This window comes from Aotus nancymaae, unplaced genomic scaffold, assembly GCF_030222135.1.
Source record: "Aotus nancymaae isolate 86718 unplaced genomic scaffold, 86718_ANA_hifiasm-v0.15.2.pri h1tg000002l, whole genome shotgun sequence".
Classification (NCBI taxonomy): Eukaryota; Metazoa; Chordata; class Mammalia; order Primates; family Aotidae; genus Aotus; species Aotus nancymaae.
The window spans coordinates 551,624-576,318 of NW_026988413.1; the positions used below are offsets into that span (position 1 = coordinate 551,624).

Consider the following 24,695-nt stretch of genomic DNA (forward strand, 5'->3'; position numbering starts at 1 on the left):
TCATTTTTAGCAGGTTGTGTCTCACATCCTACAAGGAGAAAATAGAGGAAGGGAGAAAAACGAGCAAACAACAAAAACGTAACAACCTGGAAAATCATTATAGGCCATGTTACTCTGAAGCCCATACATCAATAGGCAGGTATGAAATTGGCTTATGTATCTAAATAGGTTGATGTTTTTTCCTTCTGAAGTTTAAGTTGTCTGGCTTCTGTTTGCAGAGCTTTAAGAAAGCACAGCTTAGTTTTCAGTGATTTCAAATTAGGAAAAATGGGGGAAAGAGGGAAAAGAAAGAAGAAAAAAATTGAAATCATTATTTTGCAGACTGATAGCCAGGAAAAATTTTAGAATTCAGTCCAAACTGTAGAAAATAATAAAAATTGAAAATTATTAGGCAAAACTAGAATCTAATAACAAGTGTACTATACCTTATTTTAAAACATAATTTTCTCTCTCCAGTCTCCCATTTTTGTTAAAAGTGAATCATGCCGGGCGCGGTGGCTCAAGCCTGTAATCCCAGCACTTTGGGAGTCCGAGGCGGGTGGATCACGAGGTCAAGAGATCGAGACCATCCTGGTCAACATGGTGAAACTCCGTCTCTACTAATACAAAAAATTAGCTGGGCACAGTGGCGCGTGCCTGTAATCCCAGCTACTCAGGAGGCTGAGGCAGGAGAATTGCCTGAACCCAGGAGGCGGAGGTTGCAGTGAGCTGTGATCGCGCCATTGCACTCCAGCCTGGGTAACGAGCGAAACTCCGCCTCAAAAAAAAAAAAAAGTGAATCATAATAGGACTGATCTGATTGTAAAAATAAGCTTTAGTCTTATGCCTGGCCTGATTATTTGAATAAAGTGCAGCAAGGTTAATTATTCTTCACATAAGCTTTTTAAATTGGCTTTGGTGGAACTCTGCTCCATAAGGAATCTCTAGGACTCTTACAGCCAAGCTCAGCTGTGGGTTTGTTCCCGCCAACACCTATGAGCTGAATAAACCTCTCTCCCTTGAGGTCCCAAGATAACTTGGAGCTCCTAGGCCGGTTAGAAAGTGACATTCTTTACTCACCACAGGTTAGAGACCCTATACAGGGACTGTGCAGACAGAGCATGAGGCCAGTTTTCCAACGGGGCTTCTATTGGCTCTGCAAATCAAGCTTTGTTCCTTCAAGGAAAGCATGCCATCTCAGCCAAAACCTTGGTGTAAGAACCAATTTCTAGAATAGTGTCCTGTTGCAAAAGAAAACACTGCATTTCATGTATGCAAATGACTATATTGCCATAAGTTAAGAATACTCACAAATAGTTTCCAAATTCTGGAGATACCAGGTAGAGAGAAATATGCTTCAAATTTTGTTCACAGGAGTGTGTAAGGTCTGTTCTCGCCGAGGAAAATAATCCAACGCAAGGGAATTTATTCAGGCTCCTGGACGAGGTTCTGCGGTCCAACATGAGGGACCGGAGAAGTCGCGCGGACTCCTCGCAGGCACGGGGGTTTTATAGGGAGTGGAGGCGTCCGATTGGCTGTGCCCAAGGTGAGTGGGACAAAAATGGAGGGGAGTGGGACCCGGATGAAACAAAATGGAGGGGAGTGGGACCCGGATGGAGGGGAGTGGGGCCCAGATAGGACAAAATAGTAGGCAGGGAGTGGAGCCTGGATGGGACAAAATGGTAACAAGTAGATCCTGATGGGGCTTTTTTCCCAGGCTCCCCGGCGGGGTGGGGAGGGGAGTAGGTGTGTCTGAACTCCCCGCGAGGGGAGGGGGCGTGTCTGAACTCCTCGCGAGTGGAGGAGGCGTGTCCAAAATCCCGCGAGGGGAGGGGGGCGTGTCCGAACTCCCCGCGAGGGGAGGAGGCATGTCTGAAATCGCCGTGACGCAGCCAGCCTTACAGAGTGTACTTTACTCAACTGTTAAAAGCTGTCAATAGCTCAAAAGAAAAATTTTCTTGACTCTGAAAAACAAAGGATCAGCAAAATTTTAAGCAAAAAGTCAAAAAATTAGTCTCAAAAAAATTAGTCTCTATTAGTTCAGTCCATGCAATTAACTCCTGTTGCGTTTGATATTCATGAACATTTCAGCTCTCTATGAGCCCTGAAAGTTTTTTCCTGCATTCTAACGTCACAATTTTCAAAGTTACTAGAAAGCTGCATTCAAGAGCACCTATCAAAGTCCAGTAGCTGATAATAGAGGATCAAAACAAGACAATTGCACGTGGATCACAAGTTCTAGAACAGCTATTATTAAAACCGCAGTTGACTAGAATTTGGTCACTTCTTTGGCATACAACAATTTTATATGAGTTAGAATTATTAATAACATACACTAAGTCATATCAGAATTATAGTACTTCCTCATAATCTTAGAACACATACCAGTTACATTTATACAAACATAAAACGCATACCAGTAACATTTATACAAACATAGCCCATAGCCAAAAAACATTTCATATTTGACGATGCTTCCTGTATGATTTTTATGCCAAATAAGCTAAATATGTCTCATTTGGACTTCAGGGGACTAATATCAAAAAATTGATGAGGATCCATGTTAGAATTTGACTTTGGAAAGTCTGTCAAATACAAAAAGTTTAAATCGCTGGATATCGTGAAATAGGACTACAGATCATTGTAAAATAAGTCATTCATTTAACTAAAGTGATAACTCAAAGATTTTTTTTAAAGGTGAAAACCTTTATTCTTTGAGAGAAAAGACTTAATTTCCCAAACATTAAGCCTTAATAGAGATAGCCTGAGGACAACTAAATCTCTCAAAATCCTATAAACAAGGTATAAAATTTTAATCATCTTGACCATAACATATAATTTCCATAAACCTTTTTGTAACCTTTATAATTTTGTGTTAAGGAGTAGGTTAATGCCTTGAGAAAATCGTGTTAATCTGACACTGGGGCCCAGATGCTGGTTTTCTATCAGTGTGCCTTTGATATTAATGGTTAGTTTCTAGAGAAACTGAACCAATTTTATCTCTTAAAATTGCCCCTTACAATCTCATATGCCCACCTCTTCCGTGATAGTCCTAGGGCTTGAGCAGTTCAATAGTTTTAAATTCAGCCGGGCGCTGTGGCTCATGCCTGTAATCCCAGCTCTTAGGGAGGCAGAGGCGGGGAAATAGCTTGAGCCCAGGAGTTCGAGACCTACGTGGGCAATATCGTGAGACCCTATTCTTTTAAAAAAAAGAATAGTTTTAAATTCTGACACTGTGTCTCACAAACACCGTTTATTTTGATTGGCACCTTCTACTGGACCTGAAGATAAGGCTTTAATTTAAGTTGTCAGTGTTTAAGATTATCAGGACTTGGTGTCCTTTTTAGACCCACGAATCAAAGCCTTGTGACTCAGTGGCACAAGGACTTTAAAGGCACATACAGAAAGTTACATGGATGTAATAAATTTAATTAAAAATTTAAAAAAAAATTTTTTTTTTCTAAGCAAACCAAAACTTAATGACATGGGAATTATTTTGATAAAAGGTAAAATCTGTTAGGCCAATTACCAATAGGCAAAATAAAAGACCTTCTGCATTGCACAGAATATATTATTTTGGAAGAAGATACTTCCTGGCCGGGCATAGTGGCTCACACCTGTAATCCAAGCTCTTTGGAGGACAAGGCGGGTGGATCACCTGAGGTCAGGAGTTCAAGACCAGCTTGACCAACATGGTGAAACCCCGTCTTAAAAAAAAAGGAAAAAAGTTAAAAAATAATAAATAAATAAATAAAAGAAAATACTTCCTTTAGATCTTTAAGAAAACTGTTTTAGCATTAGGCTACCACAAAGTTAGGACCCAAAGGAAAAAAAAAAACATGAGATGAAAATGAGTGGAAGGAGAGAGTTGTTATTTCACACCCTTTTAAAAAGAGAGAACCCCAACCCCAAACCCCCCGCCTCCAAAAAAAGAGAATTTTAAGAAAGGAGAGAAAACTGAAAGTGGTGAGATGCAATAAAAGTTGACCTTTGGGTTAAAACAATTAAAATATCTTATAATTTATTAAGAGTAAATCAGTCCCTTAAGAAAATGTCATTGTTCTAAACAATTGTTCAGTGTGTAAGATTTTTTTTTTTTTTTTACAGCAAAACCCAATGTCTGCAAAAACTATTATAAGTAATTTCCCTTTAATTATAGACAACTTGACAGAAAGCATTTATGATATGCTTGGACTTTCTGTTTTATCCTAGACATTCCTCTTTCTTAAATAACCAGTTATTTTATTTTGGGACAAAAATTTATCATTACAAGATTCTTTCTCATATAAAATTATTTTTCTTTAACCTTTCTTGCCGAAAAGTACCTCTTTATAACTTTCCTTACATTGTTCTTAGTGACTGATTACCTTTATCTAATTTCATGAATAACTTTTAAATAACTTTTGAGTTAGACAAAAATTACTTCCCTTCAAATAAGAGCACATTTATTTTTTTAAGAAAAGTCTTCCTATAAATTAAAAAAAATGGAAATGACCCAGACATTTAATAAATATCTATTATTTAGCTTAAAAATGCTTTAGATTTTAAATTATGTGAGAAGATTATCCACAAGCACCTGTTTCATTACATTCACCTTATTAATGTTTCTAAATGGTTTGCGTATGTTATTTATGAAAACTGCAATAGTTATTTAAAGTTATTTTCTTGTTAACCATTTTTATAATCTGCATTTCAGGTTTTCTTAAGTTAGAACCTTAAGGTTAGATAATGGGTTTATTTATTTATTTAGCCAATAACTCAGAATTTAACTGTTTTAATTAACAGAACTATATTAAATGCCTTATTCACTACATATTACATAAACAAAGATAATTCTCTTTTGGGCTCCATTCATAGCTTTAGAACCCTCATGGTAAATTTTGACATCTAGCAGAGATAAATAATATATGTTGACAATTTTGAAGCCATTTCTAAGTCTTATTTCACCAAAAAATTTAAAACCAGCTTATTTATTAAAGATTTACTTGAGTCAAATGAACTTGAAAAAGCAGTTAGCTTAAGTCTGTATTTTTCTGTTAAAGTATTTGATTTAAGCCCTTTTAAGCCAATTAATTGGAGCTGTTTTATGAACTTTTAGTAATGAAACATCATATACTTGACACATGAATACATAGACGTATTAGATGCTTAGATATAAGCAGATCTTACAGATTCATAAGACCTCTAACTTTCCTATTTTAGACTTCCAATTTTTTGATAACTTATTTTATTACCATAGGCAATGGTGAGCACGATAGCCCTAAATTTACACATTAAGGGGGAGCTCTTAGGTGAAAAACCAGATAACGAATTTATATCTCAAAGTACAGAGAGAAAGAGTGTGGTGACGCTACAGGGAGATGAAAGATGGATGCCAAATCACATAAAATTATAGAAATCTATGACAGGATTGTGTAAGGCGACCAACTGTATTTAGATAGGGACTGCCTGTCTCTCAACTGGATCTCTGAGCTCTGGGCAGAGCCCACGCTAAATCCTGGGTCTCCAAAAGGGGAGAATTATGAGGTAGTCCACTTGATGCTTTTACAGTGCACTAAAAAAAACACAAAGGCATTTCTAAGTGTGTAAATTGCACTCTTCCTTAAAAACCCAAGCGTAGCCTCTGGTGTAATCAGTGTTGTAGTAAAAAAAATAAGGTAACACAGTACAAAAGCAAGCAGATCTTGCTTTAAGATCTGAGATGAGGCCAGGTGCTGTGGCTCACGCCGTAATCCCAGCACTTTGGGAGGTTGAGGCAGGTGGATCACTTAAGGTCAGGAGTTCGAGATCAGCCTGGCCAGCATGGTGAAACTCTGTCTCTCTCTACTAAAAATACGAAAATTAGCTGGGTGCAGTGTCAGGGCGCCTGTAATCTCAGCTACTCAGGAAGCTGAGGCAGGAGAATCACTTGAACCCTGGAGGCAGAAGTGGCGTGAGCCGAGATTGCACCACTGCACTCCAGCCTGGCAACAGAGTGAGACCCTATTTCAAAAAAAAAACCAAAAACATATATATATATATATACACACACACACGTACATATATATTTTATTACATACATATATATATGAAAATAACTGCAATTACTTTTGCACCAACCTAACCATCCTAGAAACGGGAAAAAACAAACTCGCCTGCCCTGTTGAAAACAAGCTTGAACTCCAGAAAGGAGTTACCTGCTTTCCATTGAAGCAGAAAAAACTTGTCTTCCTCATTGGAAGCAAGTAAAACTCCAAAAAAAAGGAGTTATGTGGCAGAATAAACTTTAGATCTCTACCAGATTTTGGGAGATTTTGCCTCAACATCTTGTCCTATTGGTTTGAGCCATGAAGAAGTAAGGGACTGTGTTAAAAAATACTTATCTTCCCAGGTCCTAGAGGGTCCTGGTTTCAAATGCAGGAGTTTCCCAGCTGCACCCCTCCATCCTGAAACCAGACTCTTCCCAGGTCCTTGAGGGGCGTGATTTCAAAGGCAGGAGCTTCCCAGCTCCACGCCTTTATTCAGGAGTGTAAAGTTCTTTGTCTGGGGCTAGGTAGAGAAATTCAGGTCAAGCTCCTTTGTCTCGAAACACCCGCCAAATGCTCTGGGAGGAGGGGGCTCTGTAACTCAGAATTGTGGACAGAGCAGCCAATCCAGTATCAGAGTCAAAGATCAATCACTCCAGAGGAAGTTTGAAAGAACTCCTCTCACTGAACTAGAACTCCCGCTATTCTTTACCTATAGATCCTCTGCGTCCCCTCCCACGGCAGCGTGGGAGCTGTCTTTCTCTCGCTCTCTAATAAATTGGTTTTCTGCAAAACTCTTTGGGTCCATGATATTTATTCGAACGGCAAACTCACCGTGCCTCTGGAGATTTGTCAAAGGTCAGGGGCACCTCCGCTCAGAATCCCTTTGTGGTCACCAAAATGTGAGTCGCAAATGCCTGAGACAGGCCTCAGTCAACTTAGAAAGTTAATTTTGCCAAGGTTAAGGACACGCCCCTGACACGGCCTCCGCAAGTCCTGGGACACGTGCCTGAGGTGGTCTGGTGTACAGTTTGCTTTTACACATGTTAGGGAGACATGAGACCTCAGTCAGTGTGTGTGAGATGTGCTTTGGTTCGGTCCAGTGAGGTGGACAACTGGAAGTGGGGGCTTCCCGGTTAGCAGTAGGGAAGAGACAAAAGGTTGCATTCTCCTGAGCCCTTGACCAGCCTGCCACAGAAAACACTATTGAGCCTGGCTCAGTGAATCTGCATTTTTACATAAACTGGGGGAGCGGGAGCAAGGAGATACGCATTTGTCTCAGGGGAGCCTCAGAGGGATGACTTTGAACAGAGTGGGAGGCAGGTGTGCCCTGAGCGGTTCCCAGCTTGACTTTTCCCTTTAGCCTAGTGGTTTTGGGGCCCCGAGGTTGATTTTCCTTTCACAATACAGACAATGTGTAATAATCAGATCAGGGCAATTGGGGTATCGCCTCCTTGAGCATGTATTACCTCTTTGTGTTAGGAACTGTCCAGTGGACTTAGCAGCTTATTTTGCCAAGGTTGAGGACACACCCAGGAAAAAGAGACACAGGCCACCACAGGATCTGTGTCCCATGCTTTTTCCAAAGAGGACTCTGAGGTGTAACTGGCTTGCTTGTAACACAAAGGATAAATGCCTGCGGGGATGGAAAAGTAACAGGGAGGGTTTTGAGGACTTCAATGTTTACAGGGTGAAGAGCTGGGCGCGAGGGGAAGAGGAACAGCCAGTGAGCCTTGTCTTGCGCTGGGCAGTAAATCTGCTCTTTACCTACAGTGAGGAGGGAGTGGAATAGGCCTGGGTCTGGGGGTAGGTGGACGGGTGATTGTCTTCTTTGTCCAGACCGGTGAAGACAAGCTGCTAATTTATATTGTCCGTTGAGGGAGGCCCCCGGGGAGTCAGGGGGGACTCCACCCTGCCATTGTCTGCTTTTGAACAAGAGAGAAAGGCAGTTTTTGCTGTTCCCTTCCCAGGCCTCACTTTTCCCTTTGGCTGAGTAAGAGGTCCTGAGAGTTTATTTTCCTTTCACAGAACATTCCAATTTCACTTTTAGTTATTTTGAAATACAGAATCAATGACTGTTAACCATAGTCGTCCTATTGTGCTACCAAACACTAGCTCTTACTGCTTCTAACGGAATTTTTGTGCACCCATTAACCATCTCCTTCTGAAGGACATTTCAGACTCCCACTCCTTGGGGATATTTGAGATGTTGGTGGAACAGCCTACGTGTCTAAGCAAAGAGGACTCACGCGGCTGCTGGTCAGGAGTCTGTATCGGGATCCTCCATCTCCCTGGCCCGTGGTCCCTGGAAATGTACATAGGCACCAGGTTGATGAGAGTTATCAGCTTCTCTTCCAGGACAAGCAGGGACAGCCTTGCTGCAGACTGTGAGCCCAGACCCCGTCTTTGTTCTCTGGGAGGCACTGGAGGCCTCAGGCCCTGAGGAACCACCTTTCTGGCTGCGCTCCTGGTCTTGGGACCCTTCCTCTCCCCTTCCCTCTTGTTCCCTTTATGCTCTATGGGCCGTGATAGGCGTTTTTGCTTTCTTCTGTTTGTGTCTCACCTTCCGCAGCTGTCCGGAGCGGAGGACGTGAGTGGGTGAAAGAATGCCTTTCCTGTACCGATGCAGCCAGACACCTTAGCACACTTGTGATATGTGCACACACGGAACGGGTTTCCCAAGGTCACCTGTGGAGGTCCCTCCACGGCAGGTAACCGAAGCCCTTTCTCACCTCAAGAGGATCCTTGATTCCACCAGGTGGTGTTACAGTCGCTGCTGATACATTGCAGCTTGCATTTATTTATTTTAGTTTTTTGAGAGAGTCTTGCTCTGTCGCCCAGTGGGGAGTGCAGTGGCACAATTCAGCTCACTGCAACCTCTGCCTCCCGGGTTCAAGCGATTCTCCTGCCTCAGCCTCCCAAGTAGCTGGGATTACAGTAGGCACCCACCACCACACCTGGCTAATTTTTAGATTTTCAGTAGAGCTAGGGTTTCACCGTGTTGGTTAGGCTGGTCTTGAACTCCTGACCTCAAGTGCTTTGCCCACGTTAGCCTCTGAAAGTGCTGGGATTACAGGTGTGAGCCACCGTGCCCAGCCATCCCATTGAAGCTTTTAAACCCCTAAAGCTTGGAGATGCACCAGATTCCATTTGTTTCTGTGGAGTGTTGTGTAATTCTAGTTATTTCAGCTCTATCTCTTATTACAGGTGAGGATTCCGGCGCTTAGAGAAAATGACTTGCCCAAGGTCTCACGGCTGGTGGCTGAGCCAACACGGCAAGAACACAGCAGACCCCACCAGCCTGTGCAGTAGACGCAGCAGAATGGCAGTTACCCACAAAGCTGTAAGCCAGAAGTTCAGCCAAATCTAAATCCAACAAAATAATTACGATGAAATCATCCTTAATAAGATTAACTGGGTTGATGACACTGGACTTCAGTTACTTTACAAAACTGTATCTCAACATCACAGAAATATTTGGATCATACCTTAAATTTAATTATCCCATAATGGCCAATAATGACAGTTTCTCTATTCCATAAAGGATCATACAGGAAAACAGCCAACAGAATATTGGATAGACAGAATATATGATATAAAATTATAAAAGAGGACAGAGGGCACTGAATTCGGATAAGACAAGACTAATTGCTCGGCCATATACAGTAGATGCTCTTAAAATGTATGTTCCTGGAAAAGACTACAAAAGACAAGTCTTTTTTTTTTTTTGAGATGGAGTTTTGCTCCTGTCACCCAGGCTGGAGTGCAGTGGCGCAGTCTCGGCTCACCACAACTTCCACCTCCCGGGTTCAAGCGATTCTCCTACCTCAGCCTCCCAAGCAGCTGGACCACTGACATGCGCCACCGTGCCCGGCTAATTTTGTAATTTTAGTAGAGATGAGGTTTTTCCACATTGGCCAGGCTAGTCTCAAACTCCTGACCTCAGGTGATCCGCCCACCTCGGCCTCCCACAGTGCTGGGATTACAGGTGTGAGCCACCGCACCCGGCCACAAGTCTTACTTTTAAGTAGAGAAAACGTTATAAAAAGGGCACTGATTTCTGACCAAGGGGTCAGTGGCCGAATACCGAATAGAAATCACTAGTTGACGTCATCAAATGTAAATGGTGTATGAGGAAGCACCAGGACAGCCGTGCTCCGGAACCTCTCCCTGACCCACGCACCGCCCTGTTGTGACCCCGTTTCCTCCTCTGGCTCTGCCAAATGACTCCCTCACCCCGTGGGCAGGAATTCCTCTATCCATCCATTCAGTGAGCAACTGCTGCATTTGGGGTGCTGGGGTGCTGGGGTGCTGTGCTAAGTGCTGGGGAACGATACACAGTAAGCACTGTGTGTAAATACATAATTAGAAGCCCTGGGACAAGCTGTGACCAGTCCAGGGCACTCAGAGGCCGGGCTGGGGTGGAGAGGGCATTTCTGAGACCGAGGGCTCAGTATCCTGAGGGAAATTACATCTTAGCTGAGATCTGCGGGGCAGGTGAGGTTTCTCTAGGGAGGAGAGGAGCGAGTGGACGACGGGTGGGGCTGCAGAGCTCGGAAGGAGGAGAAGCGGGGAGGATCCGTGGGACTTTGCAGTTGTCCAGGGCACTGCAGAGGCCGGGAAGCGGACAGGCCAGGCTTGATTGCGAGGGTCGCCACATTTGCCCGAATCCTGGGAGCGAGTGCTGACAGGCAGCTGGCAAGGGCCCGACAATGGTCAGGCTCACATTTTCCAGGTTCCTCGTTTAAGAGAAGGAAGTTTGTAGGCATTTTGCAGTTTGAGCTTTAGAGGTGGGTTTCTGATCCATTTTGAGTTAGCTGCTGTTGGATGGCACAAGATGGGGTCAGATTTTTTTTCATATGTGTACCCAGTAGTTTCAGCACCATTAGAACATACTATTTTCATCAGCTAGCTATGACCTGAAAGGCCCATGGGCACACCTTTGTTACAGCACCAGGAGATAGGCACGAGGTGCGAGAGTGCTCCTGGGAGACATTTCTACACCAGGAAAGCCGGCAGGGACTTAGCTTCTCACGGCAGGGCCTGCAGACCACATGAGCGTATGCCATAGACACAAGCCAAGTGCAGTCCCAGCTCAGCTCTTCCTCAGCCAGTCCCCACCCACATGCAGGAAAAGCAGAGAGACAAAAGTCACAAGCAGCTGCAGTTAAAATATCTTTCTTCTGCAAATTTTACCAAAAGACATGGCTACCTGGACACATTGTTGGGGCCCTCCCAAGTGCCCTACCATCAGCCTTATTAGCTGCACAGTACATCAGGTTTCATTTCATTCAAACCCTGTGAATTAGGGTTTTGTTAACCCTTAGTGTCAGGATGAGAAGGCGCTGAAGCTCACTGTTAAGATGGCCAAGACTTCCTGGGTCCCGACAGAGCTCTGAGTGTGTCCTCACGGCCCCTGCTCTGAGCATCCGGTATAAAGGACACAGCATGTGAGGGGAGTGCAGAGGGCAGGCCTAGGGAAGCAGGCAGCCAGGGACAGCAGCCGCCCATGGTGTGCTGTTGAGAGCCTCCTTGGTCGGGTAGATCATTTTAGTGACACATACATGTCATTTGCAGCTAGTGTGTGCTTAAGCTAACTTCATTGGTATGCATAGAGTTTGTGCCAAAGGGTTCAGTAATTCTGTAATTCTTAATGTGTTGTGTTTTAAAGTCCAAGTTAAACAGTCCCTTCAGGCATTTTATTTATATATTTATTATTATTATTTTGCCCTGTCACCCAGGATAGAGAGCAGTGGTGTGATCTCAGCTAGTGAGAACCCCTGCCTCCCGGGTTCAAGCGATTCTTCTGCCTCAGCCTCCTGAGTAGCTGGGACTACAGGTGCACGCCACCAAGCCTGGCTAATTTTTGTATTTTTAGTAGAGACGGGGTTTTACCATATTGGCCAGGCTGGTCTCGAACTCCTGACCTCGTGATTTGCCCGTCTCAGCTTCCCAAAGTGCTGGCGTTGCAGGCGTAAGCCACCACGCCTGGCCACCTTCAGGCACTTTTAAAGATTGCTATTTTAGCCCATTGGCCTGGGCAGTCTTGGGCATGCCCGGGATCCTCGAAGTGCTTGCCCCATAGTGTTGGGATTGTAGGCATGAGCCACTCACTGCACAGGGTTGTGAATTTTTAATAGCTTTATTGAGATACAGTTTCATACCATAAAATTCACCCTTTGAAATATACAATTGTGTGGTCTTTAGTGTACGCACAAGGTTGTGCAACCGTGACCGCTATCTAATTTTAGATGACTTTTGTCACCCCAGAACCGCGGCCCTTAGTAGTCACCCCCCATCCCCTCTCCTCAGTCTCTGGCAACACCTAATCTGCTTCCTGCCTCTGTGGGTTTTAGAGTCATGTGGACATTCCACGTAATGGATTCAAACAATCCGTGACCTTTGTGTCTGGCTTCTCGCTCCAAGCGTGACGTTTCAAGGGCCATCTGCACTGCAGCGAGTGAGAGCTTCATTCCTTCTACAGCTGAGTCACATTCTATTGTGGGATAGACCCCACGGTGTTTGTCCATCTGTCTGTTGATGGACACTTGGGTTGTGTCCGCTTTGAGCTTTGAGAGGACGGTGATTGTCCGGCGTTGACCCCTGGCTGGGGCGGGTGTGGAGGAGCCCCTCACCCCGCAGTCTGATTCTCAGCTGTTGCACGTCCCGCCTGGGGCAGGAAGCTCAGCTTTATTGATTGTATACTTGAGTCATTCACGTTTCCTCTTTTTCCATGTTTTCTGAGATTAGTTTCTTCTAACCTGTGCATTAGAGTCACCTGGGGAGGTTAAACAATGCGCGTGCCCACTGAATCCCCGGTTAAATTGACTGATGTGATCGAATTGGCCTGGAGGAAACCTGGCCCTTAGTATTTTTGAAGTAGCTCAAGTAGTTTTCGTGGGCAGCCGTAGTTGAAAACGTTTGCCCTTGACTCTTACCTTGTTCTCTTTTGAGTAACCACTAAGGAGATCTCCCTCAGCTCACACCCCGTGCCTGAGCTCTGCATCCCTGGACCCATGCCGCTTCTTCCCCAGGACCTCAGCGGGGTTGGGGCTGTGCTGCTCACCTTCCTCTTCACCTTTACCCCTGCAGTCTTCTCTAGGTCACAACTGTAGGTTGTGTATAAAAATTCCTTTGCAGAAAAACCGGGGATCATATTAAAGAGGAATTACAACCTAAGAGGGGAAAGAAAACCACTTGCACCAAACAGGACCTCCCATGGAGTCCAGAGGGCCCTGCTCCACACAGGCCACTTGAGAGCTCGGCTTGCCCACCATTCCCCTCCCTTCACTGTCAGTCGGGGACACTCTCCGCCCCTTCTCAAGCTCTCCCTAAGTGTGGCTGTGCAGCCTGGGTTAGCAGGAGTTGCTCTGGGGTTGCTGGTGCAGCACCCAGGCAGGAGCGATGTGGGCCCCCAGCTGCCAAAGCACTTTTGAGTTTTCTGTAGTTCTTCTACTTTTCGGATCAAACATCCACATTCCCAGGTTCAAACGTTTAGAGACAATACAATACAAAACCACAAAAAGGAAAAAAATGTTTCTGCAACAGCTTCTGATAGTTTGGCTGTGTCCACACCCAAATCTCATCTTGAATTGTAATCCCCATAATTCCCATAATCCACACGTGTGAAGGGAGAGGCCAGGTGGAGGTAATTGAATCATGGGCGTGCTTTCTTCCATGCTGTTCTCCTGACAGTGAGTTCTCACGAGATCTGATGGTTTTATAAGGGGCTCTTTCCCCTTGCTCCTTCCACTTCTCGCTCCTACCTCCTTGTGAAGAAGACCGTGTTTACTTACCCTTCCACAGTGACGCAGAACTGTGAGTCAATTAAACTTCGTTCCTTTTTAAATTACCCAGTCCTCGGGTATTTCTTTACAGCAGTATGAGAACAGACAAATACAGCTTCCCATGTGCCCGAGAGACTCCTCCCCTTCCTGGAGCCAGTGGCCCACTCTGGGCCCTGTGTGACCCTGGAGACCCTGCCTCTGGTGTGACAGAGCCCTCATAGCTGCCCTGCACTGTGCGGTTTTGCCCAGAGTGGCTTTGAAATGGTTATTTTAACTAGGATTCCATGAAGTTCCTAGCTAATGACTTCTTGTTGGTTTAGCTTATTTTCCATGTTATAATTATCATAATTATAAATCTTGTATTTTCTTATATAGGCAGGGGAAGGGTTTCTGAGAAGCTGATAAGAATGGTTTCCTTTGGAGCAGAGGGCTGGGTGTTCAGATGCCTTTCAGCCAATCAAGTGGTGATTTTTCCAGGCCTGTCCATGGGCCAATCAGCATGCATTTCCTCCTGTCCATGGACCAATCAGCATGCCCTTCTTCCTTTTTGAGCCCATAAAACCCCCAGACAGCCAGACTCAGGACACTGGTTGGGACTACCTGCCTTTGGGTAGGAGCTACCTGCTTCGAGTCTCCTCTCTGCTGAGAGCTGTTTGGCCAGCTCTTCCTTGCTCACCCGCCAGTTGTCTGCCTAACCTCATTCTTCCTGGATGTGGAACAAGAACTTGGAACCTGCAGAATGTTGGGAGCAAAGGGAGCTGTAATACTTTCCCAGCCGGCTTGTGGAGCTGCAGGTGGGAGTTAAAGTGGCTGTAACACGTTCCTGGCCAGCTCACCAAGCTGCGGGTGGTGACAGTTACCAGACTGAGGGAGTGAAGAATGGTGAGCCTTCTAGGGGCCCAGACCTTGGGATTTCTCAAGCCAGAGCTATAACGGTATAGCCCTCCCACCCCCTGTTGGTGCTCAACGGCCACCCCATGCAACGGGAAACAGCAGTGGGGCCAGGCCAGCCTAGGAGCCATGGACTGCAGTGGGGCAGTGGGGCCAAATGAGCTGTAACACGCTGCCCCAGAAACACGACCCCCTGCTCATGATGCTGTGGGTGATGAGAAGGAGAGAAGACCTGTGACCCTTCTGGGAACCCAGACCTCGCAGGCTGTGACACACCGTAATCCCCTCTGGGGCTCTGTGGTTCCTGGCATCTCTGAGCTTTCGGGCACCACCATATTCCCCTTGTCCAGATGCTGGTGCCCGCAGTGGAAGCCACTTGTGGTACCTCTGGTCCGGCCACAGCCTCGTATGGAGCCGGCAGCTGTGAGCGCTGCACTACACAGACATTTAGGCCTCGTAACAACTCCCTAGAGGAGGCTCAGTACTTAAGTAGGTCCCCTTTGATAGATGAGGAAACTGAGGCTGTCATCCATGGCCTGTCGAAGGTCACCAGCTAGTGAGCACAGAACCAGGTTAGCTCAGGTGGTGCAGCTTCAGAGCTCATATGCGTAACTTGAGACATTATTCCTATTCCGAAGCAGAACCACCAGGAACAAACAGATGGCTGATTGGAGGAGAGACAAGCATAAGGAAAGGGGCAGGATTCGGGGTGGGAGGGGAGACGATTTCCGTTTGGGATGCATGTCAGCATCAGCGTGGGAGAAGGCAGTGAGCTGTTGAAAGTTCTGGCGTTCGATTATATTAAAAAAGAAGAAGAAGAAAAATTCTGGAGTTCAGAAATAACCGTCCTACAAATCCAGATGCAGAGGTTACTGCTCGAAGGTGGCAGTTTGCACCTTGGATGTGAAGGAAATTGCTGAGAAGAATGCAGTGAGAAGGTGGGGGGGGCACCAAAATTCAAGGAACTGCAGGGAAGGAGACGTCTATGTAAGGGCGGTGGAGGAGGTCAGAGGTGGCTGCAGCCTGAGGATGAACTAGGTGATGTTAGATATCGGCCACTTTTTTTTTTTTTCCAGTGTAGACAGTCTTTATTGGCAGGTGTTAGGGAGTGCAAAATACCAGCAAATCCAGGGGAACGTGCAAGGCGGTTATAGGGCTCCCCTCCCCAACGTGAGAGCCCTGTAACCAAGCCAGTGGGGCAGGAATGTTGACTTGACTGTGGCATATTTAGGCTCAGCACCCTCCAAAGAACAAGCTCCCAGGCAGGAGGGCTCCTTGCAACGCAAGGGGGAGAGGAGTGACACCCTGGAAGGGCCTGGGCTGTGACCCACCCTGGGCGGCTTGGATCCTGTGCACTGCCCACCTCAACCCTTCAAGAGGAAGGCTTCACAGCTTAGGGTATCTATTTCAGAGAACCAGGCTAAACCCAGCCCTCCCCAAACCCAGGTAGCTGCCTCATGCCTCAGTTTCCCTCCCCCTAGTGATTACCCAAGTTGGACCATCAGGCCCTGTGGTGGCCCAGCCTAACCCAAAGTGACAAGTCCCTGTAACATACCATATATCAGTCAGTGTGTGGGCTGCAGGCCCTCCAAAGCTGCCGGGATCACCACAGGATTCAGCAGCCTGCTGTCCCGGATTCAGCAGGCTCTGAGTGGGTCTCCTCTCCCCTCTGCAGCCTGCCTTGCTTCACTGTTTCCTAGTAAACCAGTCCTCTACCTGCTATAATTTTATATTACTTGTTGAAATGATTTTCCAACAATAATATGAACATTTTTGATATACTAGGCTAAATAAAACACATTTAGGCCGGGCGCGGTGGCTCACGCCTGTAATCCCAGCACTTTGGGAGGCCGAGGCGGGTGGATCACGAGGTCAAGAGATCGAGACCATCCTTGTCAACATGGTGAAACCCCGTCTCTACTAAAAATACAAAAATTAGCTGGGCATGGTGGCGCGTGCCTGTAATCCCAGCTACTCAGGAGGCTGAGGCAGGAGAATTGCCTGAATCCGGGAGGCGGAGGTTGCGGTGAGCCGAGATCGCGCCATTGCACTCCAGCCTGGGTAACGAGCGAAACTCCATCTGAAAAAAAAAAAAAAATAAATAAAAATAAATAAAACACATTTAAAAATTAATGTCACCTATTTATTTTTATTTTTCTAATGTGCTCACTAGAAATTTACGATTGCACTTGTGGCTCCCAGGATGTTCCTGTTGGGTGGTGCTGTGCTCCCACAGTGGCAGCGGCTTCAATCTCGCCAAGACCTCTGTTTTGAGTTCAGCCAGGACAACAGATACCACTGTAGACATCTCAAGCATGAAAGAACATAGCTGCAGGGAAGGCCAAGTCCCCGCAGAGGGATGGAGAGCACGGTGGTAAAGAGAACCGTTTTCTAAGAATCTGCTTTCAATAAAAATTGGGAACGCCCAATCAAGTTATTCGCTGACACAAAGTAAAAGATTTGCTAGATCAAGATGTGATTCTGGCATTTAAGTCCAAAGAACTGAATGATGTTGCTGCTACTCCTTCACAGCTGGGCGCCTTCCAGGGTCCCGACAAGGCCTCTCCCTCTTCACCCTATGGGCAGCTGACCTGCTGGGGCCGCACCTGCTGGAGGCGCAACCGCAGAGGAGGCACCTGCGGGGGCAGCAACTGCCCAGTGCGCACCTACCAGGTGCAGGCTGCGGAACACCCGGACAGGTGCCCCCTCGGCAGGGAGGGCGGTCACGGGGGCGGGGCCGGGCCGGGGTGGGGTGGGGTCCTCCCGGGGCTCCAGACGCGGCCCCGCGGCTTCTCCTGGCCCCAAACCTCCTCTCCTTCCCGTCCCCGTCCCTCCCTTCCTCTCCTTCCCGTCCCCGTCCCTCCCTTCCTCTCCTTCCTCCAGCACCGCCCGCTCGCAACGCTCGCGCCACCGCCCCGCCCTCTCCTGGACCGCGCGCTCCTTCCGCGGAGGCCGCAGGACGCGCACGAGCGCGCAGTTTTCGTCGGCGCGCGCACTGTGCGTGGCGCCCAGCTGTGGCACCGCGCGTGCGCGTTCCGCTGTGCGCGGCAGAGCACTGGGCTAAGCAGCCGAGGCCGCACCCCAAGAGGCGGGACATAGACCGGAGGAGGCCGGCCGGGCGTGTGGGCGGGGCGTGACCTGGAGGCGGGGCGGAGCGGCCGCGGGGCGGGGCCCGGGGCTCTCGTCGCCCAGCTCTCGCGAGAGCGGCGCTTGATGACGACCGGGAGGGCGGGGCGCATCTGGGGCGCCGGCGGGTGCGTTTGAATCTGGTCCGAGCGCGGGAAACGGCGGGTCCGGGAGCCCAGGTGAGAGTTGTGGTGCGGATCCGGGATTGGGTTCAGAGCGGGGGCTGGGAGGCGGCGGTGATCGGGCTGGAAGCGCCTCCTGGGCGGGTCGGGGTCCCGGCCTCCGCTCCTCTAAGGAGGTGGCCGGCCTGAGCGCGGGCAGTGCTGCCTCTGATTGGCCGGACGGAACCGGGGGCCCCGGGCCACCCCTCTGCCCACCGCGGCGACGCCCGTCCTTCCCGTCCACGTCGGAGGGAAATCCCAGCCCCGCGCGCGGCGCCGCTCTCAGCGTCCCCCACCCCCGGACGCGGGCACTGCCCTCAGAGAGTCCCCTCAGCCCCGGACGCGGGCACTGCCCTCAGAGAGAGTCCCCTCAGCCCTGGGCGTGGGCACTGCCCTCAGAGAGAGTCGCCTCAGCCCTGGGTGTGGGCACTGCCCTCAGAGAGGGTCCCCTCAGCCCTGGGTATGGGCACTGCCATCAGAGAGAGTCGCCTCAGCCCTGGGTGTGGGCACTGCCCTCAGAGAGGGTCCCCTCAACCCTGGGCGTGGGCACTGCCCTCAGAGAGGGTCCCCTCAGCCCTGGGCGTGGGCACTGCCCTCAGAGAGTGTCTCCTCAGCCCTGGGCGTGGGCACTGCCCTCAGAGTGAGTCCCCTCAGCCCTGGGCGTGGGCACTTCCCTCGGAGAGAGTCCCCTCAGCCCTGGGCATGGGCACTGCCCTCAGAGAGAGTCCCCTCAGCCCTGGGCGTGGACACTGCCCTCAGAGAGTGTCTCCTCAGCCCTGGGCGTGGGCACTGCCCTCAGAGAGAGTCGCCTCAGCCCTGGGCGTGGGCACTGCCCTCAGAGAGAGTCTCCTCAGCCCTGGGCGTGGGCACTGCCCTCAGAGAGTGTCTCCTCAGCCCTGGGCGTGGGCACTGACCTCAGAGAGTGTCTCCTCAGCCCTGGGCGTGGGCACTGCCCTCAGAGTGAGTCCCCTCAGCCCTGGGCGTGGACACTGCCCTCAGAGAGAGTCCCCTCAGCCCTGGGCGTGGGCACTGCCCTCAGAGAGAGTCTCCTCAGCCCTGGGCGTGGGCACTGCCCTCAGAGAGTGTCTCCTCAGCCCTGGGCGTGGGCACTGCCCTCAGAGAGAGTCTCCTCAGCCCTGGGCGTGGGCACTGCCCTCAGAGAGTGTCTCCTCAGCCCTGGGCGTGGGCACTGACCTCAGAGAGTGTCTCCTCAGCCCTGGGTGTGGGCACTGCCCTCAGAGAGAGTCCCCTCAGCCCTGGGCGTGGACACTGCCCTCAGAGAGTGTCTCCTCAGCCCTGGGCGTGGGCACTGCCCTCAGAGAGAGTCGCCTCAGCCCTGGGCGTGGGCACTGCCCTCAGAGAGAGTCTCCTCAGCCCTGGGCGTGGGCACTGCCCTCAGAGAGTGTCTCCTCAGCCCTGGGCGTGGGCACTGACCTCAGAGAGTGTCTCCTCAGCCCTGGGCGTGGGCACTGCCCTCAGAGAGTGTCTCCTCAGCCCTGGGCGTGGGCACTGCCCTCAGAGAGAGTCTCCTCAGCCCTGGGCGTGGGCACTGCCCTCAGAGAGTGTCTCCTCAGCCCTGGGCGTGGGCACTGCCCTCAGAGAGAGTCCCCTCAGCCCTGGGCGTGGGCACTGCCCTCAGAGAGTGTCTCCTCAGCCCTGGGCGTGGGCACTGCCCTCAGAGAGAGTCCCCTCAGCCCTGGGCGTGGGCACTGCCCTCAGAGAGTGTCTCCTCAGCCCTGGGCGTGGGCACTGCCCTCAGAGAGAGTCTCCTCAGCCCTGGGCGTGGGCACTGCCCTCAGAGAGTGTCTCCTCAGCCCTGGGCGTGGGCACTGCCCTCAGAGAGAGTCCCCTCAGCCCTGGGCGTGGGCACTGCCCTCAGAGAGTGTCTCCTCAGCCCTGGGCGTGGGCACTGCCCTCAGAGAGAGTCCCCTCAGCCCTGGGCGTGGGCACTGCCCTCAGAGAGTGTCTCCTCAGCCCTGGGCGTGGGCACTGCCCTCAGAGAGTGTCTCCTCAGCCCTGGGCGTGGGCACTGCCCTCAGAGAGTGTCTCCTCAGCCCTGGGCGTGGGCACTGCCCTCAGAGAGTGTCTCCTCAGCCCTGGGCGTGGGCACTGCCCTCAGAGAGAGTCCCCTCAGCCCTGGGCGTGGACACTGCCCTCAGAGAGTGTCTCCTCAGCCCTGGGCGTGGGCACTGCCCTCAGAGAGAGTCGCCTCAGCCCTGGGCGTGGACACTGCCCTCAGAGAGAGTCTCCTCAGCCCTGGGCGTGGGCACTGCCCTCAGAGAGTGTCTCCTCAGCCCTGGGCGTGGGCACTGCCCTCAGAGAGTGTCTCCTCAGCCCTGGGCGTGGGCACTGCCCTCAGAGAGAGTCCCCTCAGCCCTGGGCGTGGGCACTGCCCTCAGAGAGGGTCCCCTCAGCCCTGGGCGTGGGCACTTCCCTCAGAGAGGGTCCCCTCAGCCCTGGGCGTGGGCACTGCCCTCAGAGAGGGTCCCCTCAGCCCTGGGCGTGGGCACTTCCCTCAGAGAGGGTCCCCTCAGCCCTGGGCGTGGGCACTGCCCTCAGAGAGGGTCCCCTCAGCCCTGGGCGTGGGCACTGCCCTCAGAGTGAGTCCCCTCAGCCCTGGGCGTGGGCACTGCCCTCAGAGAGGTTCCCCTCAGCCCTGGGCGTGGGCACTGCCCTCAGAGAGTCCCCTCAGCCCTGGGCATGGGCACTGCCCTCAGAGTGAGTCCCCTCAGCCCTGGGCGTGGACACTGCCCTCAGAGAGTGTCTCCTCAGCCCTGGGCGTGGGCACTGCCCTCAGAGAGTGTCTCCTCAGCCCTGGGCGTGGGCACTGCCCTCAGAGTGAGTCCCCTCAGCCCTGGGCGTGGGCACTGCCCTCAGCGAGAGTCCCCTCAGCCCTGGGCGTGGACACTGCCCTCAGAGAGAGTCCCCTCAGCCCTGGGCGTGGGCACTGCCCTCAGAGAGTGTCCCCTCAGCCCTGGGCGTGGGCACTGCCCTCAGAGAGAGTCTCCTCAGCCCTGGGCGTGGGCACTGCCCTCAGAGAGAGTCTCCTCAGCCCTGGGCGTGGGCACTGCCCTCAGAGAGTTTCTCCTCAGCCCTGGGCGTGGGCACTGCCCTCAGAGAGTGTCTCCTCAGCCCTGGGCGTGGGCACTGCCCTCAGAGTGAGTCCCCTCAGCCCTGGGCGTGGACACTGCCCTCAGAGAGAGTCCCCTCAGCCCTGGGCGTGGGCACTGCCCTCAGAGAGTGTCTCCTCAGCCCTGGGCGTGGGCACTGCCCTCAGAGTGAGTCCCCTCAGCCCTGGGCGTGGACACTGCCCTCAGAGAGAGTCCCCTCAGCCCTGGGCATGGGCACTGCCCTCAGTGAGTGTCTCCTCAGCCCTGGGCGTGGGCACTGCCCTCAGAGAGGGTCCCCTCAGCCCTGGGCGTGGGCACTGCCCTCAGAGTGAGTCCCCTCAGCCCTCGGCGTGGACACTGCCCTCAGAGAGAGTCGCCTCAGCCCTGGGCGTGGGCACTGCCCTCAGAGAGTCCCCTCAGCCCTGGGCGTGGGCACTGCCCTCAGAGAGAGTCCCCTCAGCCCTGGGCGTGGACACTGCCCTCAGAGAGTCCCCTCAGCCCTGGGCGTGGGCACTGCCCTCAGAGAGTGTCTCCTCAGCCCTGGGCGTGAGCACTGCCCTCAGAGAGTCCCCTTAGCCCTGGGCGTGGGCACTGCCCTCAGAGAGTGTCTCCTCAGACCTGGGCGTGAGCACTGCCCTCAGAGAGTCCCCTCAGCCCTGGGCGTGGGCACTGCCCTCAGAGAGTGTCTCCTCAGCCCTGGGCGTGGGCACTGCCCTCAGAGAGTGTCTCCTCAGCCCTGGGCGTGGGCACTGCCCTCAGAGTGAGTCCCCTCAGCCCTGGGCGTGGACACTGCCCTCAGAGAGAGTCCCCTCAGCCCTGGGCGTGGGCACTGCCCTCAGAGAGTGTCTCCTCAGCCCTGGGCGTGGGCACTGCCCTCAGAGAGAGTCCCCTCAGCCCTGGGCGTGGGCACTGCCCTCAGAGAGGTTCCCCTCAGCCCTGGGCGTGGGCACTGCCCTCAGAGAGAGTCCCCTCAGCCTTGGGTACGGGCACTGCCCTCAGAGAGGGTCCCCTCAGCCGTGGGTACGGGCACTGCCCTCAGAGAGGGTCTCCTCAGCCCTGGGCGTGAGCACTGCCCTCAGAGAGTCCCCTCAGCCCTGGGCGTGGGCACTGCCCTCAGAGAGTGTCTCCTCAGCCCTGGGCGTGAGCACTGCCCTCAGAGAGTCCCCTCAGCCCTGGGCGTGGGCACTGCCCTCAGAGAGTGTCTCCTCAGCCCTGGGCGTGGGCACTGCCCTCAGAGAGTGTCTCCTCAGCCCTGGGCGTGGGCACTGCCCTCAGAGTGAGTCCCCTCAGCCCTGGGCGTGGACACTGCCCTCAGAGAGAGTCCCCTCAGCCCTGGGCGTGGGCACTGCCCTCAGAGAGTGTCTCCTCAGCCCTGGGTGTGGGCACTGCCCTCAGAGAGAGTCCCCTCAGCCCTGGGCGTGGGCACTGCCCTCAGAGAGGTTTCCCTCAGCCCTGGGCGTGGGCACTGCCCTCAGAGAGAGTCCCCTCAGCCCTGGGTACGGGCACTGCCCTCAGAGAGGGTCCCCTCAGCCCTGGGTATGGGCACTGCCCTCAGAGAGGTTCTCCTCAGCCCTGGGCGTGGGCACTGCACTGAGAGAGTCCCTTCAGCCCTGGGTGTGGGCACTGCCCTCAGAGAGGGTCCCCTCAGCCCTGGGTACGGGCACTGCCCTCAGAGAGGGTCCCCTCAGCCCTGGGTATCAGCACTGCCCTCAGAGAGAGTCCCCTCAGCCCTGGGCATGGGCACTGCCCTCAGAGTCCGCTCAGCCCTGGGTACGGGCACTGCCCTCAGAGAGGGTCCCCTCAGCCGTGGGTATGGGCACTTCCCTCAGAGAGAGTCCCCTCAGCCCTGGGCATGGGCACTTCCCTCAGAGACAGTTCCCTCAGCCCTGGGCATGGGCACTGCCCTCGGAGAGAGTCCCCTCAGCCCTGGGCATGGGCACTTCCCTCGGAGAGAGTCCCCTCAGCCCTGGGCATGGGCACCTCCCTCGGAGAGAGTCCCCTCAGCCCTGGGCATGGGCACCGCCCTCGGAGAGAGTCCCCTCAGCCCTGGGCATGGGCACCGCCCTCGGAGAGAGTCCCCTCAGCACTGGGCATGGGCACCGCCCTCGGAGAGAGTCCCCTCAGCCCTGGGCATGGGCACCGCCCTCGGAGAGAGTCCCCTCAGCACTGGGCATGGGCACCGCCCTCGGAGAGAGTCCCCTCAGCCCTGGGTATGGGCACTTCCCTCGGAGAGAGTCCCCTCGGCCCTGGGCATGGGCACTGCCCTCGGAGAATGTCTCCTCGGCCCTGGGTGTCGGCACTGCCCTCAGAGAGGGTCCCCTCAGCCCTGGGCATGCGCACTGCCCTCAGAGAGTGTCTCCTCAGCCCTGGGTGTCGGCACTGTCCTCAGAGTCCCCCTGAGTTCTGGGTGTGGGCACTGCCCTCAGAAACTATTCCCCCAGCTGTGGACATGGGCCTTGGCCTCAGAGACATTAGTCACCTGAAGTCTTGCTGCTGTTTTGGTGCCTCTTGTGTCCATGAGGAAGGAGTTTGGGGACGGAGTGGGAAGTCACAGGTGGTGAGAAGGTTCCAGGGATTTGTTCTTTTTAATGCCCGTCTTGATTCAGTACCAGACCTGTGCAAAGAGTTGCCTCCTCTTTGGACTGATAACTGGATGTTGAGGTGACTTCTTACCTTGAAAGTAGCATTCTGGCTGCAGGGCTGAGGTCTTATGCACGTATGGTACAAGGAACATGGAATATTGCCGCTTTGAGAGATAGAAAACTGTTAAAAAATTACAGTCACTAATAGAACAAGTTTGGTAGTCTAGAGGAAGTATATTACTGTATGTTGGACTAAAATGCCAATGAGGTACACTTGGAAATATAGCAAACAAGAAAAGTGACCCGACTCTGAAAAAGGGGAGAGTGTTCACACCCTTGCCAGATGTATGACTGCATGTGTTTGCTGTACCTTGTTGGATTATTTTCCTAAAATCATGAATTTGTCCTGGCCACTATTCTTTATGCTTGCTGCTGGCCACTCTCCCTTTCCTCCTCGTTTTCTTTGTCGGTAAAAAGTGTGCCAGCCATGCTTGATTTAAAGAGGGAGACACGTTGTCCTTGGACAATTTTATCATTGCATGAACATCACAGAGTGCGCTCGCCTGCACCTAGATGGTGTAGCCTGCACACGTAGGCTGTATTTGGATGGTGGCACCTGCTGCCCCTAGAATGTTACTGTACTGAATACTGTAGGCAACTGTAACACAGTAGTATTTGTACAGCTAACCATATCTGAGCACAGAAAAGGCACAGTGAAGGTATTATAATCGTATGGGGCCACCGTCATATATATGATCTGTTGTTGACTGATTTTTATGTGGTACGTGAGTATAGTTCATAGTTCAGCCATTGGACTTAGGAATGAGGTGACCAGACTTTACTGTTAACTTATGCGGGGAGTCATTACACTGAGGTTATTTTCTGCTTTGTTCAATTTAGACATTAAAATCTAGTATATGTTTAAGATGACTCTCTATCCCCATAATTACTGCCAGTAATTTCTCATATTGCTCTATTTATAATGGTGCAAGTAGTTTTATTTTTAAGGTGGGGGCGGTCCTACTGCAAATATGTCCCGTCATTTGCTATTACC

The 24,695-nt window shown here is 51.5% G+C and overlaps 1 protein-coding gene and 1 long non-coding RNA gene across 2 annotated transcripts in view; one reads left to right on the plus strand and one right to left on the minus strand.

The window, feature by feature from the left end:
- Positions 1-16,182: 16,182 nt before the first annotated feature.
- On the minus strand, positions 16,183-17,229 carry LOC135270806 (uncharacterized). Its single transcript, XR_010338960.1, has 2 exons — positions 16,833-17,229; positions 16,183-16,742 (listed from the first exon to the last, which is right to left on the minus strand). It is a non-coding gene; the product is annotated as an uncharacterized LOC135270806 (long non-coding RNA).
- A 657-nt stretch (positions 17,230-17,886) lies between these two features.
- The window catches only part of NCAPG2 (non-SMC condensin II complex subunit G2), an 83,518-nt gene continuing 76,709 nt past the window's right edge, over positions 17,887-24,695 (plus strand). Inside the window, exon 1 of the mRNA XM_064366991.1 lies at positions 17,887-17,967. The gene's annotated coding sequence lies outside the window, so the exon portion shown is untranslated. The remainder of the gene's footprint in view (positions 17,968-24,695) is intronic.